Genomic DNA, 18,839 nt, shown 5'->3' with positions numbered 1-18,839 from the left:
GCGCCAGGCTTAGTCCACCGGGCACACATGACAGTAGCTAGGATGAGCAAATTTTTCGGGGTGAGGATAAGTGTGCGAGGTGCGCGGGAAGCCCAGCAAATCATGTCCACATGTTTCTGGCATGCCCGAAGCTCATAGGGTTTTGGCAGGGTTTTGCTAAGGCAATGTCCACGGTGCTGCAAACACGAGTGGTGCCGAGTCCGGAGGTTGCAATCTTTGGAGTGTCGGAAGATCCGGGAGTTCAGGGGGCGAAAGAGACCTAGCCTTTGCCTCCCTGGTAGCCTGGAGATGGATCTTATTAATGTGGAGGGACTCAAAGCCCCCAAGTGTAGAGACCTGGGTTAGTCACATGGCTGGGTTTCTCAGCCATGTGAAAAGAATGTTTGCCTTAAGAGGGTCAATGTTAGGGTTTTCCGGGAGGTGGAAGCCGTTCGTCGCCGTTTCTCGGGGTAAATTAAAAATGTCAGCAGATGTAGTATTCCAAAGGGGGGTGGGGGGGGGGGGGGGTGATTGTTGTTGTATGGTTGAGGTGTGTGAAGATTGGGCTGGGAGGGGGGAGATGTTTATTTTACTATGTTGATGTCATTGTTTTTGTTACTGTTATGAAAATTTTCAAATACCTTAATAAAATATTATTTAAAAAAAATAAATAAATGGAATATAAATACCATTTTAAAATTACACAGGAGCACACACAAATATTATCACTGAACGATCTTTAAGACAGGTTTATGAGAAACCACTGATGACGCAATCCAACTGTAGACTCACAGATTACAACAGTAACACAATAGTCGCAAGAGGATCCTGCCATCTTGTTCTTAAGAATGGGAACATCGAGATACCCATCAGCTTATAGATGGTAGTGGGTGAGAAATCATCATTAATTCGGGTGGATGCTTGTGAAAGATTGCAGCTAATTGAAAGGGTTCACTCAACCAGTACTTCAGTTGACCAAGATGAAGAGTCAAGGGAAGACATGGGTGTTATGGACAACCTCTGATGCTGACACATCAGGATCCAAGTCAACCACTGATGCTGAAACATCAGAACCCAAGATAGTCCAAATAGTGGAATCTCAAGCCTCTTTCTTTACCGAGATACTACCACTGTCTGATCAAAAACTGTGTCTAATCAAAGCCGAAACTGAAAAGGGTTTGACGCTCCAGAAGGTGAAGCAGTACCTAAAAGAAGGATGGCCTACTGGATGTTGATCTGCCTTTTCAGATACACGAGATGATCTTTCTGCAATAGATGGTTTTCTGCCCAAGGGAGATAGGATTGTGATTCCTGCCATTTTACGTTTAGAGATTCTGCAGCAGATTCACGAGAGTCATCAGGGCATTGAAAAGTGTGGTAGAAGAGCCAGACAGTTGGTGTATTGGCCGAGACTCAACAGAAGTATTGACCAATATGTACAAGAATGCACAATCTGCCAGATGCGTCAGCTGGTAGAGAGCAGAGAAAGCATGAAAGAGATGGAAACTATTAGCAGCCCACGGAACAAAGTGGACATGGACTTAATTTATTTCCAAGGGCATGATTATCTGGTGGTCATAGACTATTACTCTAACTTTCCAGAATGTGGAGATGCCGGCGGTGGACTGGGGTGAACTCACCTGAGGAAGAAGCAGTGCTCCGAAAGCTAATGATTTGAAACAAACATGTTGGATTGAATTGGATTTGTTTATTGTCACGTGTACCGAGGTACAGTGAAAAGTATTTTTCTGCAAGCAGCTCAACAGATCATTGAGTACATGGGAAGAAAAGGGAATTAAACAAAATTCAAGAAAATACAAGAAAATACATAATAGGGCATCACAAGATATACAATGTAATTACATAAGCATTGGCATCGGATGAAACATACAGGTGTAGTGTTAATGAGGTCAGTCAATAAGAGGGTCATGTAGGAGTCTGGTGACAGTGGGGAAGAAGCTGTTTTTGAGTCTTTTTGTGCGTGTTCTCAGAGTTCTGTATCTCCTGCCCGATGGAAGAAGTTGGAAGAGTGAGTAAGCCGGGTGGGAGGGATCTTTGATTATGCTGCCCGCTTTCCCCAGGCAGCGGGAGGTGTAGATGGAGTCCATGGATGGGAGGCAGGTTCGTGTGATGGACTGGACGGTATTCACAACTCTCTGAAGTTCCTTGCGGTCCTGGGCCGAGCAGTTGCCATACCAGGCTGCGATGCAGCCTGATAGAATGCTTTCTATGGTGCATCTGTAAAAGTTGGTAAGGGTTAATGTGGACATGCCGAATTTCCTTAGTTTCCTGAGGAAGTATAGGCGCTGTTGTGCTTTCTTGGTGATAGCGTCGACGTGAGTGGAACAGGACAGATTTTTGGTGATGTGCACCCCTAGGAATTTGAAACTGCTAACCATCTCCACCTCGGCCCCATTGATGCTGACAGGGGTGTGTACAGTACTTTGCTTCCTGAAGTCAATGACCAGCTCTTTAGTTTTGCTGGCATTGAGGGAGAGATTGTTGTCGTTACACCACTCCACCACGTTCTCTATCTCCCTCCTGTATTCTGACTTGTCGTTATTCGAGATCCGACCCACTATGGTCGTATCGTCAGCAAACTTGTAGATGGAGTTGGAACAAAGTTTTGCCACGCAGTCGTGTGTGTACAGGGAGTAGAGTAGGGGTCTAATTACGCAGTCTTGTGGGGCACCGGTATTGAGGACTATTGTGGAGGAGGTGTTGGTGTTCATTCTTACTGACTGTGGTCTGTTGGTCAGAAAATCGAGGATCCAGCTGCATAGTGGAGAGCCAAGTCCTAGGTTTTGGAGCTTTGATATGAGGTTGCCTGGGATTATGGTGTTGAAGGTGGAGCTGTAGCCAATAAATAGGAGCCTGATGTAGGAGTCCTTGTTTTCGAGATGCTCTAGGGATGAGTGTAGGGCCAGGGAAATGGCGTCTGACGTGGACCGGTTGCGACGGTATGCGAATTGAAGTGGGTCAAGGCGTTCCAGGACTTTAACCTGGTGTTAGAACATAAAACATAGAACAGTACAGCACAGAACAGGCCCTTCGGCCCTCAATGTTGTGCCGAGCCATGATCACCCTACTCAAACCCACGTATCCACCCTATAACCGTAACCCAACAACCCCCCCTTAACCTTACTTTTATTAGGACACTACGGGCAATTTAGCATGGCCAATCCACCTAACCCGCACATCTTTGGACTGTGGGAGGAAACCGGAGTTGTAAGACTGGTGTTGTAAGACTTCTTACTGTAACTTTCCAGAGGTGATGATGCTGAATGATTCGACTGCCAGATCTGTTATACAGGCAACAAAATAAATTTTTCCATGCCTTGGGATGCCTCTCGACGTTGCCTCTGACAATGGTCAGTGTTTCTCAAGTTGGGAGTGGACATAGTTTGCAGAGCAATACAACTTCAATCATATTACTTCAAGCCCATGTTATCCTCAATCAAATGGAAAAGCAGAGAAAGGAGTAGGGATAATAAAGAAATTATTCCGCAAAGCAATTGACGACAGTCAAGATATATCGTTGGCGTTGTTAGCGTACAGAGCGACACCCCTGTCAACTGGATTATCACCTGCTCAGATGCCAATAAGTGGAAGGCTTCCCACCACATTACCTGAGATCACCATTCCTGATATGGATAATAGAGAGTCACATGAACGTACCACATCAAAGAAAAAGAAGCAAAATGAGGGCTATGATAAACAAAGCAAACCTCTGCCTGAACTTCGAGACGGTGACTTCGTACGGATTCAGAATCCACATGGCAGCATGTTGCAAAAGTTCTGAAACAAGTAGCACCAAGATCATATTTAGTCAAAACCGAACAGGGATCGCTGTTCAGAAGGAACAGACAAGCACTGATACGAATCAAGAATAATGCTCAACCTCAGCTTAAGAATGTTATTGCACCAGATGACATATTCAAGGACATCGATTTTCCCAATCCTTACTTGACACAGACACAGTAAGAAGATGCAGAGCAATTGAATGCCTTGAAGTCGCCGTTGAGAAGATTTACAAGAAGAAGAAGACTGCCTGAAAGATTTAATTTGTGATGAGTATAAGTACACATTTGCTCATCTAAGTAATGTAACAGTTATTTACGAATTAACGTACAGGATTATAGCAAGTTTACGATGAATACGAGCTAATAGTCAGATTCACATCTGAAATGTAACGGTTAAAGAAAATATCACAACCAATGTTCAAATAATTTTCTTTTACAAAGAAAGGGAGGTGTGGTATTATCATAACTGTAAGAACTGCAAAGGTTAATGAAGTGTCGAGAGTAGCCACTTGAGGGAGCTACAGTGACAACTATATAAGGCAGTGATGCTAAGCCTTGTGGGAAAGTGTGTGGAGGAGTTAGCTAGAGAGAGTCAGAAGCACAGATAGTGTAAGTGAGAGCAGATCATAGTTTATATAAATAGTGAAATTACCTGTAGATGAGTGTAGTTTAAATGTTATTAATCAACTGTGTATTCTTTAGGAGTATGTTGAATCCAAGTTAGTAGTGTTAATAAATGTACAGCTTTGTTTAAGTTCAAGCTATTCTGTGGACTTTGTGAACACATCCTGAAATAAACAACACAAAGAACACCACATTCACCTCATAATTTTATACACTTCAATCAAGTCACCTCTCAGCCTTCATTGTTCCAAGGAAAATAACCCCAACCTATCCAATCTCTCCTTCTTGCTACACTGTTCTAGCCCTGGCAACATTCTTGTAAACCTCTTCTGTACTCTCTCCAGAGCAAATACGTCTTTCCTGTAAAATGGTGACCAGAACTGCACACAATACCCCAGTTGTGGCCTCACCAGTGTTTTATACAATATAAAAATTATATCCTTACTTTTACTGCCAATGAAGGAGTGCATTTCATATGCCTTCTTTATAACTTATCTACCTGAACTGCTGCCTTTAGGGACCTGTGTACTTCTACGCCATGATCTCTCACTGCATCTACCCCTCTTAGTATGTTATCCTTTGTTATGTACTCCCTCTAACTGTTTAACCTTCCTAAATACATAACCTCACACTTCTCTATGTTAAAATCAATCTGCCGCTTTACCGCTCACTCCACCAACACATTTTTATTGTTTTGGAGATTATTGCTATCCTCTACATAGTCCACTACTTGGCCAATTTTTGTGTTATCTGCACAGTAAGGGTCCCAACGCCAAGCTTTGTCAAACACAACTTTTAATTTTAAACTTTTTAAAAATTATCTTTATTGTCACAAGTAGGCTTATATTAACACTGCAATGAAGTTACTGTGAAAAGTCCCTAGTCGCCACATTCCGGTGCATGTTCGGGTACACGGTGGGAGAATTCAGAATGTCCAAATTACCTAATAGCATGTCTCGCGGGACTTGTGGGAGGAAACCGGAGCACCCGGAGGAAACTCACAGGGAGAACGTGCAGACTCCGCACAGACCGTGACCCAAGCCAAATCAAATCTGTGACCCTAGTGCTATGAAGCAATAGTGCTAGCTACTGTGCTACCTACTCACCCCTAACAACTTACCACTTGTAGTTCTACAGCCCAAGTTCTAAGAGTCCAGAACAAATTAAAAGTGGGTGTCTCAGGGTTAGTAGGGGAGGTGAAGCCCAGGTAAGTGGACAGATGGGGGTTGGGATGTTTGTAGAGAGGCCAGGGGGGAGGGAGGACCTGCAACGGCCTTCTGGGGGGGGGGGGGAGCTAATGTTAAAAGGTGGATGTGATGGAGGCACCCCCTCAACCAAACACCCGTCCTGCGCAAGGCTTGAACACAGTTAATTTTTGGTCTCCCCCCTTGCCCATAAACCTCTCCCGTCAGCCTGAAAATAGAGGCTGGGTGGGAAAGGGGCCTTACGGGTTCAATAATTGGCTACTCATAGGAACAGAGGAACAGGAGTAGGCCATTCAGCCCCTTGAGCCTGTCCTCTATTCAATGAGGTCATGGCTGATCTGTGACCTAACTCCATATACCTGCCTTTTCCCTATATCCCTTTATACAGTATATTTTCTTATCAAAATCTATCTCAGATTTAAAATTAACAACTGATCTTGCTTCAGCTGCTATCTGCAGGAGAGGGTTTCAAACCTCAGCCAATCTTTTAGTGAAGAAGTTCTTCCTAACATCTCTCCTGAACTATCTAGCCATAAGGTTTAGATTTTATCCCCTAGTTTTTGAGTCTCCAACCGGTGGAAATACTTTAGCTTTATCTACCCTTTCTTTCCCTGTTAGTATCTTGAATACTTCGATCATATCACCCCTTAACCTTCTAAAGTCTAGCAAAATCAGGTCTAATTAGAGTAATCTCTCCTTGTAACATAACCCTTGTAATCCAGTTATTATTTTTGTAAACCTGCATTGCACTCCCTCCAAGGCCAAAATATCTTTCCGAAGATGCGGTGCCTAGAACTGCCCACAGTACTCCAAGTGGGTTCTAACCAGAGTTTTGTATAGCTGCAGCGTAACCCCAATGTTTTTATATTCCAATTCTCTAGAAAGCTAACATTCCATTAGCCTTTCTTATTATTTTCTGCACTTGTCCATTTTAAGGACCTGTGCACCTGATCGCCCCAAGTCTCTTTAGACATCCACTGTGCCTAGCCTCTTTCCATTTAGAAAGTACTCTGTTCTATCCTTTCTTTGTCCAAAATGAATAACCTCACACGTGATTATATTAAATTCCATCTGCCACAATTTTGCCCACTCACCGAGTCTGTCAATATCGCCTTGTAATTGTATGTTATCATCTCGGCAGTCTACAATTCCAACTAACTTTGTATCATCTGCAAATTTGGATACATGGCTTTCTATACCTTTCTACATGTCATTAATGAATAATGTGAACAATTGAGGCCCCAACACAGATGCTTGTGGTACACCACTAGTCACCTCTGTGCCAATTAGAGAAATTATCCAATATCCCCACACTCTGTTGCCTGCTACTCAGCCAGTTTCCTAACCATGTCAATAATTTGCCCTCAACTCCGTGGGCTTCCACCTTCATTAACAGTCTCTTGTGTGGGACTTCTGGGAGTCCAAAGTAATGACATCCATAGACATTTCCCTGTCCACTACCTTAGACACCTCTTCAAAAAATTCAATAAAATGAGTTAGGCGTGAACCTCCCTTCACGAATCCATGCTGGCTCTCCCTGATCGACTGAAAATTTTCAAGGTGTTCAGTTACCCCATCCCTGATTATAGACTCCAGCAATTTTCCCACCACAGATGTTAAGCTAACTGGTCTGTAATTCCATGGTTTCTCCTTTCGCCCTTCTTAAAAGGTGGAATGACACGTGCAATTTTCCAATCCAGAGGGACTACTCCTGAATCGAGGGGACTCTGGAAGATTATAGTTAGGGCATCTACAATGTGCTCCCCTACTTCCTTTAACACCCTTGGATGGAAACTATCCGGTCCTGGGGATTTGTCACTCTTTAGTTCCATTAATTTCCCAGTTCGTGATGCTGTACTCACATTATTTATATTAAGTCCCTGACCTCTATTGACTATTGATTTTTTTCAGGACTTCCGGTAAGTTATCCTCCTTTTCAACAGTAAATACTGAGGCGAAGTAACAGTTCAACTTGTCTGCTATGTCTCCATTATCACTGACAATATCTCCATTTTCAGCTTTCAGTGGGCCTAGATTGCTCTTGACCACCCACTTTCCCTTTATATAACTATAAAATTTCTTCTTGTTGATTTTGATGTCCCTTGAAAGTTTCCTTTCATAAACCATTTTCGTAGCTCTTATAAGTTGCTTTGCAACCATTTGCTGATCTTTGTATCTATCCCATTCATTCTGATCTGTGTTACTCAAGCTGTCAATTGAGGCCTTGTCTGTTCAAGTGTAAAATTGCGGAGAGGCTAAGGCAGGCAACAGCCCGGACGGTAGACTATCTGAGAAATTTCACGGTGACCTTCTGCCCCCATCTACAAATCCACCAGCGGGGGAAATGGAAAATTCTGCCCCTGAAGAGAGAATATCATTTACAATATAAGCTGTATGGAGACCAGGAGGGGAACTTGGCTGATTGGTTTATGGGAATAGGATTGCAGGATCAGGAGATGGGTCTCATGAACACAATGGCCTCAGAGGACATGAGAGGAGGAGAGAAACTAAAGAATATGACAAGTTCAGGCTAGGGCAAGGAGGAGCATTTAGGAAACTTGGCCAGTGGGCTAGTGGAATGGAGGAACATTGTGGAGGACGCTGATTGGGTGGTCTCAGTTGTAGTGACAAAGAAGTCCAAGAGCTCCTCACACTCAGTGCTGTGGGAGAGGGTGAAGGTGACAGAGGAGAGGGCTTTAAGGTGCAGTTTGCAGTAGAGAAAAGAAGCCACAGATATCTTTGCATTCCAGGTTGATCGTGCAATAGTGAGCAGCTTTAGCAGCTGAAAGCAGGACCTGATAGTGTTTTAAGTCGTCCAACTAGACCTGCTAATGGATGGGTAAACCATTTGTCCTCCATAAGCTTTCAAGTATGTGTGCCTTGGACTTAAGGGTATCAAGACCATAGGGCCATACGAAGGAGAAAGGCCGGTGTGAAGGATGGTAGTGCTTGTTTTATTGGGGATTAAGCCATCAAAAGTGAAGATGATGGTTGAGCAAATCCGGATCTATAGATATGTTATGACAAATAGAGGGCCAATGAGTAGATGGTTAGAATTTTGAAAGTACTGTTGTAAGTGAATTGGAGGATAGCTTTTTCCTGGAATGGATGCAGAAGGAGGTAGTGTTGGAGGGTAGGGGGGGGGGGGGGGGGGGGGGGGGGTTTGATTGCTAGTTGTACAAAGAAGGATGAGAGATGGCCTTATCTGTAATTGATATGCTGCATGGCAAGACCATTGGAAATGGGAAGGTCAATGGGATGGCTGTAAATATGGGGAAGCTGCTGTAAAATACGTGACACCTCTGCTGGTTTCTAAATCCTCCAGATTCCATTTGCCTACATGTTCTGCAGCAAAAGGTCATCCACTTTGTACACGAACAGGAACGTCTGCCAAAGCAAAGTCAAAATTTTCTCTCTTTGGACTTCTGATTTGATTATTTGAAGAGAGACACGTAGAATGGTGCCTCACCCGTCCTAATAATTATTAGACTTATAAGAACAACAAAGAACAATATAGCACAGGAACAGGCCCTTCGGCCCTCCAGGTCTGTACCAATCACGTGCCCTATCTGGACCAACCACCTCTATCCTTCCATAACCCGTCTGTTCATGTGTCTATCCAGATAAGTCTTAAAGGGCGCTAACATATTTGCCTCAACCACTTCACTTGGCAGTGCATTCCAGGCCACCACCACCCTCTGTGTAAAAAAAACCTCCCCCGCACATCTCCACTGAACCTATCCCCTCTCACCTTCAACTTATCCCCCTTGTAATTTTCAATTCCACCCTGGGAAAAAGCCTCCAATTGTTCACCCTATCTATACCCTAAATAATGTTAGAAATTTATATCAAGTCGCACCTCAGCCTCCATCTCTCTATGGAGAACAATCCCAGTTTATTCAATCTCTCCTGATAGCTAAATTGTATTGTTATATAAGTTGTGTTGGTTTGACTAGATCATTGAACCTCAGGTAAACAACTAAAATATTCTTAAATATCAAGCCATGCCTCAGAGATTTAAGGAGATTCCAACATTCCTTGCATGGTCCTGGAAAAGGGTGTTAGCCATATTGCATCTCGGAAAGGTGTATTCACAGTACTGAAATTATCCTGTAAAAGAGCGTTATCGTGTTGGAATCATTTAGTAAAATGCCGAAAGGGCATTTGCAGTCAAACTCTATCATGTCGACAATGTTAATCAGAGGAGATCTTCACACAAAGATTATGCCCCCATTTCCATGTAGGTTATCACAGGAATCATCTGCATTGCACAACAATTAGCACATATTTGTTCAGGAGGAACAGCACTTTAAATTCCTTTCCTATTGAACAGCACCAGTAGCATGACACAACTGCCCAAACTGACTGCAATGCTGTATTCTCCAAGGACACTGATCTAGTAATAATAATAATAATAATCACTTATTGTCACAAGTAGGCTTCAATGAAGTTACAGTCAAAAGCCCCTAGTCGCCACATTCCGGCGCCTGTTCAGGGAGGCCGGTACAGGAATTGAACTCGCGCTGCTGGCCTTGTTCTACACTACAAGCCAGCTGTTTAGCTCATTGTGCTAAACCAGCCCCATGTTGACCACATGAACAAGCCCATCTTGTTCATGTGGTCAACATGCAACCCTTCCCTTGTGTCAGTCATTGAAATGAATTAATTATTGTGCCGCTTGCAGCCTGGACCACTGCAAAAAGCCATTACTCTATCAGCATTTCCAGGCAGCTCATTATTTGGAGTATAATATTCAGCAATCAACAAGGTAACTTTACTTTGCCTCACTGCCTGCATCACCACTTCACACATGAATATGTCCAAGTATTTTCAGGTGTCCTCCATCTTTGAGCAATAATAATAATAATAATAATAATAATCTTTATTGTCACAAATAGGCTTACATTAACCCTACAATGAAGTTACTGTGAAAAGCCCCTAGTCGCCATATTCTGGCGCCTGTGCGGGTACACAGAGGGAGAATTCAGAATGTCCAAATTACCGAACAGCACATCTTTCGGGACTTGTGGGAGGAAACCGGAGCACCCAGAGGAAACCCACGCAGACACAGGGAGAACGTGCAGATTCCGAACAGACAGTGGCCCAAGCTGGGAATCAAACCTGGGAGCCTGGCACTGTGAAGCAACAGTGTTAACCACTGTGCTACCGTGCCTTGTAAGTGTTTATACCCCTCTGACCACTTCATATAATTTTTTTAAATTAATGCTTGCCAATAGCTGTATTTCTGGCCTTGAGAAGGTGTCACTGAGCCTCGCAAAAATGGAAATTTCATGAAGAGAAATTATTAACTTGAATTTGAAACTAGTCCCTTCTTTTGTTCAATCAATGCAATTCATTTGTAGGGCAGGAGTGAAGGTTTTAAAGGATGTCTTAACAGCAGTTGGCTCACTGCCTTTGCTTCTTGCGGAGGAATAACATTTCATCCATACTAACTGCACACATGGAATTCTCGAATGATCCAGAGCAATCATCATTCGCACAATACTGCATTGTTTGGTGTTGTTTTTCTTCCCACACCCAGTGGTGCACACGGCAGATTTTCATCTGTTCGCAGAGCAAGGTTTTTCCTGAAACAGGTCACCAGTCTGTCACAAGAGGCTTATAGCTTGAGGGGTTTTACATCCAGGATGACCAGGAGTCTCTAACACTCTTACCACCTGCCATTGATGCCTGTTGGAAAGATTTTGTGGGTTGATACTCAACTTATTGCCACGTTATGAAGGTATCTTCCTTGGCCATCAAGTCCTGGTGTGGGACCTGAACATGAAACATCTGGCTCAGAGGCGGAGAGGCTCTCCATCACAAGGTCCCATCGTATCCCTGGGGTGACGGTGGTGGGGATGGTCGGTGGGGGGGGGGGGGGGGGGGGGGGGGGGGGAGGGGGAACATGGGCCATCCACCATTGCCTCCCCCCAATGTCCACCCATCCCCCATTCCCCCCCCACCCCCCATTCCCCCCCCCCCCACACCCTCCCCCACAGTCTGCTGCTCGGGTGTCCCAGGTGGCGTGGTGCCACCCTGTTCTGCCTGCTGGCCACCAAATGCGGCAGGGACAGGAGGGGGTGAGTCTGAGGTGGTACGGTGTTCCGGCACCTCCCCTGCGGGTGTCACCGGCACGGGCCCCATCATGCCCTCCTCCCTCGGGGTGCCCAATGACCCCTGAGCTACTGCATGGAATGGGGGTGCGAGGGGAATAACCCCTGAGGCTCCCCCACCACCTGCCACTGGAGGCCTGTCCTGGAGGCCCGCTCTCGACCGGGGCCTGCATGCTGGTGGCCTGAGAGCATAGGGAGTGGACCACCTCCATCTGTGACTGTCCCACCACCTTCTGGGTTTGTGTCACATCAGCCAGTGACTCCTGTCCATGGTAGCACTCTTTCCACTGTACACCTGGGCAGCACGGTAGCACAAGTGGCTAGCACTGTTGCTTCACAGCTCCAGGGTCCCAGGTTCGATTCCCTGCTGGGTCACTGTCTGTGCGGAGTCTCCACATTCTCCCCTTGTCTGGAAGGTGAGGAGGGGTTATTGGGTTAAGGGGATATGGTGGAATTGAGGGCTTAAGTGGGTCGGTTACGGGGATAGGGTGGAAGTGCGGGATTAAGTGGGTCGGTGCTGACTCGATGGGTCGAATGGCCTCCTTCTGCACTGTGTGTTCTATGTTCTGTGACTGCGCCATCTTCCTCTGGGATTAGGCCACCTCCCTCTATGACTACTCCACATTGGCCAATTTCTGGGCAATGCCGCCGACGTTCCCAGCCATGACCTGCTGTGGCTGGGCCGTGCTCAGGAGCGCCGCTGTGATTTCCATGTGGCTCTGGCACACTGTCGTCTGTGAGGCGGCAACCCTCTCCTGGGCCTCTTCCAGCACCTGCACAGAATGCCCTAGGCCTTGGGTATACCGATCCATAGCTGAAACCGTCGCCCCCAATGCCTCCACCGCAGACACCACCATGCGGTGTTGGCCTAGGTGGCACGCATGGTCGGTACCACCCCCTGCTCCTGCACATGGTTGGACTCCTCCAACTGCACATGCAGGTACTGGATGCTGGCCGACAACCCCTCATTGTAGTCCCTGGTTCTGCGACTGCATCTCCGCTATAAATTAGACTGTCTGTTCCAGAAGCCCGAGGCCGGTCTGGACGGCAACTAGTTCCTGGAATCGGCCTGCCCTCCAAACGTCCACCCCCTCAGTTCCTCCTACTTCCACCTGCTGTACCAGGTCAACTGTGTGGTGCACACCAGTGAGTGTCCCAGGAGCCTCTTCACTAACATACCCAACTGAGGTGAGTGTCTCTAGGATGTTGGAGACAGCTGTGATGGCAAATCACTGTCATCCGGCGACCCGAGCTCTGGGGTGTCCTGAGTCTCGGGCAGGGGGCTCGTCTCTGAGCTGCTCCTGTTAAAGTGCAGTTCATGAGGGGGCTGCGACTGTGGCACAAGCTGGGGGAGGAGGACTCTGGATGGGCGCGCCCATCTCCAGCAAGTCCTGCAAGAGACATTACAAAATGTATAATTAGGCAGCAGCCTGTGGGGTGGTGGGCATGGGCGTGGGGGGTGGTGGTGTGGGGGTGGTGCAGGGTGAAGATATGGGTAGGGGTGAGGATGGTGTGGGGGTGAGGGTGGTGTAGGATGAGGGTGTGGGTTGGGGTGAGGGTGGTGGGAGGGTGAGGGTGGTGTGGGGGTAGTGGTGGTGTAGGGTGTGTGTGTGGGTGGGGGTGAGGGTGGTGTGGGGAGAGGGTGGTGTGAGGGTGAGAGTGATGTGGGGGTGAGGGTGGTGTGGGGGGTGGTGGTGTTGTGGGGGGTGTTGACATACGTATCATGGGAAATCGCAACTCAGCGGGGTCTCCCTTTCTTGCCCGTGGCCGAGCTCCACCTCAGTGACATCCCTTTCCTGCGGGCCGCCAGCCACTTCCTGGGCCACCTGCTCTGCCATGGTGTGGGTCCGCAGGTCTGGTGGTCCCCCTCCTGTCTTCACCCGCTCCCAGCGATTGTGTGTGGCCTTTTCCTCTCCCAGGTGCCTGAACCTCCACTAGTGATCCCCCCATATCTGCTCCACGAAGATGGTTAATTCTCTTGCCATTCCTGATCTGGCTTCTGTATTCAGGCTGGATCTGTAGGTTTTTTGGGTCTTGCACACAGTTGAAGTCTCCCAATGATGAGTTGGTGCGAGTCTAGGTCAGGGATTTCTGCCATTGATTTTTTTAATGCATTTTGCATCATCCCAGTTTGGGGCAAATATGTTTATTGGGGCCCCTTCCAGGGTCCTGCTAACTATTATGTATCATCCCCCTGGGTCCGTCTCTTGTTTGTCACTGTAAGTTCTACTTTTTGCTAAACACCCAGCCTCTTCCCCTTTTGCCAAAGCACACCTGATACACCTGTCCCACTCAGCTTATCCTTCCCCTCAGTTAAGTGTCAGCCGCGTTGCTGTGTGGGTCTGGAGTCACATTGTTATAACCTGCCTGCTTATCATTGGCTGGGGACTAATGACAATCCCACAATCCTATGGGAGTATGAGCTTCCCCAATGAGGGGGGCGGATAAATCATTAGCAGACTCCCTGCAAAAATAGAGCTGGCCAGTTTAGAACCAACAGAGAGAGAGGAGTGAGCAGCAAGGGAAGTTGCTGCTGTTGTGTGTATATATGTTATTGTAAATAAATGTTATTTCTTAGTATCCTGAAAACTCGTGCTGGATTCTTCGTGGCCCTCACAAAGAAAGGCAGATTTTCTTCCCTGAAGGAGTTTAGTGAGCCAGCTAGGTTTTTATGGCAATTAGGAATGGTTTTATGCTTTTAATTCCAGATGTTTATTGGGTCCAATTTCTACCCTCTGCCATGGTGGGATTCGAACCCAGGACTCCAAACCATTACCCTGGGTCTCTGTCAAGTGACAATACCACTATGTCGCTGCCTCCACGCCTCTCGCTGTTTCTGATGTTCTGTTGTGACGAACTACATCAGCTTCTCAGAGGGTAGTGGGTGCCTGGAACTCGCTGCCGGAGGAGGTGATGGAAGCAGGGACGATAGTGATGTTTAAGGGACATCTTGACAAATACATGAATAGGATGGGAATAGAGGGATTCGGACCCTGGAAGTGCAGAAGATTTTAGTTTAGACGAGCAGCATGGTCGGCACAGGCTTGGAGAACCGAAGGGCCTGTTCCTGTGCTGTACTTTTCTTTGTTCTTTGTTCTCCATCATCGGCTGGGCCAGCATTGTCGACCCTGTTGGGTCTGCCCCGTGGGGCTACTTGTTCTGGAGTCAAGGTTTTCCTCTCCTTACGTTTGCTGTTTTTGTGGCATGATTGTTGGCTCGCCGGCATTTTGGTCGGTTAAGTAGTGAATGGAGGTTAAGCTGGGGAACGTTTTGCACTTTTGGTGCCTGTTTGACGAGGTTAAAAGGTATAAACAAATGTTTCTAGGAGAGAGCCATCATTCATGTGGCTACTCAGCTCTCAGTCGCCATGGGAAATTCAATGACCGCCCCACCTCAGTTGGACCCAGCCCACAGGCCGTCGAGGCTGAACCCTCGCGCTGGGGAGCCACCTTGTGCGTTTGTGGTCCAGTTCTGCAGTTACCAGGGAAAAGAAAGAATTTTAAGATGGGCGAAGGAAGATTGGAACAGCAGGTGGGAAGGCCACGGGGTGCGAATATGGGCAGCACGATAGCATAGTGGTTAGCATAATTGCTTCACAGCTCCAGGGTCCCAGGTTCGATTCCCGGCTGGGTCACTGTCTGTGCGGATTCTGTACGTTCTCCCCGTGTGTGCGTGGGTTTCCTCCAGGTGCTCCAGTTTCCTCCCACAGTCCAAAGATGTGCAGATTAGGTGGATTGGCCATGTTAAATTGCCCTTAGTGTCCAAAATTGCCTTAGCGTTGGGTGGGGTTGCTGGGTTATGGGGATAGGGTGGAGGTGTGCGATTGGGTAGGGTGCTCTTTCCAAGAGCCGATGCAGACTCGATGGGCTGAATGGCCTCCTTCTGCACTGTAAATTCTATAAGATGTCAGTCCAGAACTTGGCAGGCGGCACGCAGCTTTTAACAGGGCTAAGTCAACTCTTCGGCCCTCCAAGCCTGCGCTGATCATGTGCCCTATCTAGACCAACCGCCTGTATCCTTTTCTACCCCATCTGTTCATCTGCCTATCTAGATAAGTCTTAAAGCTAACGTAGCTGCCTCAACCATCTCACTTGGCAGTGCATTCCAGGCCACCACCACCCTCTGTAAAAAACCTCCCCCGCACAGCTCCACTGAAACTTTCCACCCTCACCTTGAACCTGTGTCCCCTTGTAATTTTCATTTACGCCCTGGGAAAAAGCCTCCAACTGTTCACCGCATCTATACGCCTAATAATTTTATAAATTTCTATCAGGTCTCCCCTTAGCCTCCGTCTCTCTAGGGAGAACGATCCCAGTTTATTCAATCTCTCCTCATAGCTAATACCCTCCATGCCAGGCAACATCCTGGTAAACCTTTTCTGTACTCTTTCCAAAGCCTCCACGTTCTTCTGGTAGTGTGGTGACCAGAATTGGGCACATTATTCCAAATGTGGCCTAACCAATGTTCTATATAACTGTAACATAATTTTTGAGATTTTATACATGACACCCCGTCCTATGAAGGCAAGCATGCCATATGCTTTCTTTACCACCATTTCCACCTGTGCTGCCACTTTTTAAGGATCTGTGGACCTGCACGCCCAGATCTCTCTGTGTCTCTATGCTCCTGATGGTTCTGCCATTTATTTTATACTGAATTGGATCTACCAAAATGCATCACCTCGCATTTGTCCGGGTTAAATTCCATCTGCCATTTCTCCGCCCAATTTTGCAACCTATCTATATCCTGACGTATTCTCTGACAATCTTCATCACTATCCGCAACTCCTGCAATCTTAGTATCATCCGCAAACTTGCTAATCAGACTCGCTACATTTTCTTCCAAGTCATTTTTATATATATTACGAGCAGAGGTCCCAGTACCGATCCCTGCGGATCACAAGTTACAGACCTCCATTCGGAAAAACACGCTTCCACTGCCTTCCTCTGTCTTCTATGGCCAAGCCAGTTCAGAATCCATCCAGCTAGTTCAGCCCTGACCCCATGTGATTTAATCTTTTGCACCAGCCTGCCGTGAGGGACCTTATCAAATGCTTTACTAAATTCCATGCAGACAACATCTGCAGCCCTCCCTCATCAATCATTTTTGTGACCTCCTCCAAAAATTCAAATAAATTAGTGAGACATGACCTCGCTCGTACAAAACCATGCTGTCCGTCGCTAGTAAGACCATTCACTTCAAATATGCATAGATCCTGGGCGCGATTCTCCGCAAATGCGGCGAGTCGTAAAGGCTGCCGTGAAACTGGCCGTGTTTCACGGCAGCCTCCGCTACCCCCTCCCAGGATCCGATTCTCCCCCCCGGGCGGGGCTAGCAGCGCGGCCCCGTGAAGCACGGCATCGCGGGCTTAGCGACCGTCGCTAAGTCCGCGCGCCAAGCGTCACGGCGGCTGACATGCACAATGATGTCAGCTGCGCATGCGCGGGTTGGACGGCTCCAACCCGCGCATGCGCGGATGACGTCATCACGCAGACGCGTCAAACCCGCGCATGCGCAGGCCGCCATGCCCCTCAGCCGCCCCGTGGACTGATCCTGCGGAGGGCGGAAGAACAAATAGTGCGCGGGTATCGGACCCGCTGCCCGCGATCGGTGCCCACCGATCGCAGGCCCATGCCACCCTTGGCACGGCCGTGGTGCGGCCGTGCCAAATGGTGCCATGGTTGTCCGGGACGGCACTTTGCGGCCGTTTTCACGAACGGTGAGAGCAGGTGTGATTGCGTTCGGGAAAACGGCCGTAAAGGCCTGGGAACTCGGCCCATCGGCCTGGGGAGAATCGCTGTACGCCGTAAAAAATGGCGAGCAGCGATTCGTGTCGTGGGCCGGCCTTGGGAGGGGGGGGAAGAATAGCGGGAGGGCGGGAAAATTGTCGGGAAGGCCCTCTCGCTATTCTCCGACCCGTCGTGGGCAGCGGAGAATCGCGCCCCCTGGGTGGGATTCTCCGACCTACCACGGCATTCATCCTGCCTCCGCCATTCTCCGAATTCTCCTGCCCCCCCAAAAATCACCCCAGTGTGAATCGTGCCACCCGCCTCGGAGAATGGCGGGGACCGGCGCGACGCAATGGACCCTGGGGCCACCCAAATTCTCCAGGCCGCGATGGGCCAAAGTCCCACCAACACCTGGAAATCTCTGGCCAAAGACCACCTGAAGTGCAGGAAAAGCATCCGTAAAGGAGTTGAACCCCTCGAGTTTCATCACCAAAGCCAGCTAAAGTCAAGCGTTGACAGCGAAAGGGGAGCATGGGGACCCGGCCATCCCACTGACCCATCCCTCCAACCACTGTCTGCCCCACAGGTGACAAAGACTGTCGGTCACTCATTCAACTCCTCAGTCATCTGAGAACTGATTTTTAATGTGTGAGCAAATCATTCTCAACTCCGAGGGACTGCCTAAGAAGAAGAAATGCCTGACGGACTTGATTGGGTTGGGCCTCCTCCATAGAACTGATGGGGGCATCCTGCTGGTTCTCGAACTGCTGGTTGAGACCCCTGTCTGCCTGCTACAACTGGTCCCTAGGCAAGATTCCCCCACATGCTTATGGTTCCAGTCAAGATATCCCCAAATTGTTACGATCCTGGGTGAGGAGGGATGAACTGGCTCCCTTTTTATATTCAACCCCCTTGGTTGGTTGCAACAAGTTGATTTAAAAAGGATCCCTTCCCTTGCGGATTCCAATTCTCAGCCCAAAAGTATTTATATTTGAAAAGGATCCAACTTAACCAGGCTTTCATGCTATCAAGGAAAAGTGAATTTATTAATTTCTAAAATACAGTCATGGAAATGCAGCAGAAAAACACTTAGATTAGAATTGTAAACTGAGTCCAAAATAAATATTTTAAAAGATATATGAATCAGTCTTTGGCATGTCCGTGAGGCGTAGATGGAGAAACGTTGCAGCCATTAAGTTGGGCAATTCCAGTAACACTAACTTCAGCAGTTGAGTATTTGGTTTGGTGATTCTTGGTTCTGTAGATTAGCTGAAAAGATTTGCCCTGTTCCTTTTCAACTTTTGCTTTACAGACTTGAGACTTGCTTCCAGCAATCAGAGAAACTTTTTTTAACTGCATGCAATGGTTTCTAGTGGATGTTCT

This window comes from Scyliorhinus canicula, chromosome 4 (genome assembly GCF_902713615.1).
Source record: "Scyliorhinus canicula chromosome 4, sScyCan1.1, whole genome shotgun sequence".
Lineage (NCBI taxonomy): Eukaryota > Metazoa > Chordata > Chondrichthyes > Carcharhiniformes > Scyliorhinidae > Scyliorhinus > Scyliorhinus canicula.
The sequence above is the reverse complement of the archived record's forward strand: the minus strand, read 5'-3'. Positions refer to the sequence as shown.